The sequence below is a fragment of the Etheostoma spectabile genome, chromosome 10 (genome assembly GCF_008692095.1).
Source record: "Etheostoma spectabile isolate EspeVRDwgs_2016 chromosome 10, UIUC_Espe_1.0, whole genome shotgun sequence".
Classification (NCBI taxonomy): Eukaryota; Metazoa; Chordata; class Actinopteri; order Perciformes; family Percidae; genus Etheostoma; species Etheostoma spectabile.
Genome location: NC_045742.1, coordinates 2,061,461 through 2,062,450, shown reverse-complemented (window position 1 = coordinate 2,062,450; position 990 = coordinate 2,061,461).

The window sequence follows — 990 nt, the reverse complement described above, 5'->3', positions numbered from 1 at the left end:
GTCCTCCTCTCTGACACCACCAACAGAGAGTCCAGATCCACCCCCATAACGCCACTGGCCTTGCGGATCAATTTTTTGTGTGCACCAAGCTAAAACTCAAACCACCTGTTCCCAGTCAACCATCAGAGAAGTGCTGCGACTAATGAATCAAGCAATGCAAACCGTAACGCCAGAGTGAGTTGAGTGAATAATCACTTTAGGGCTGAGTCACATTGTGTGGCAAGAGGTAACAAAGGTGTCCTTCAGTTCACGCCTTAGTTGCCGTGGATACAGTGTATTTTACCCCACCTGCCCTAAAATAACGTTCAAAATACTCCCAACACATGTGGGTTGTTACACTTACACTTTAACAGCAACATAAATCATTCTTAAGCTGTGGGAACGTGTATTGCATCACATAATATAAATGTCACATAGTGAGCTATGTAGTTTTGGGAATCTATATTGATTTGATATTGCATGAAAGTTTCTTTCTTGAATGTACTGTAAGTAAGGATTACAATATTTAATCGCGATTAATGTCCCTTGATTTCTTTTTGTCCCATTATTTTTTTCTCATTGTAATGCTCTTATCAACATGAAAAGTGGATTGGCTTGCTTTGTGCAAATGTTATTCTTTGTTTTTTTTTATTGAAAATGACATTGTCACATAACCTACTGTAGTGTTTAATTTCACACTAACATTCTCACTTGGAGAAAATAATCTCTCACACAATGTAACACTGTTAATATAAATAATAAAAGAGTGAAAAAAATTAGCTGTGTGCTTGGCCATCAAGTGTTCTTCAGACTGGACGTACTGCGATGATATGTTGATGATGATGATGTGTTCACACAGATCACTTTGGGCTCGTCAATGGTACATTTGGCAACTTTTAAAAAGTAACTGACCGAAAGAACGAGATCCAGGGTACAAGCTGCCGAAATGGGTTTCCTCAGGAGTGGGGGAGCTGGCGTCTCCCTTAGAGATAGGGTGAGAAGCTCAGTCAT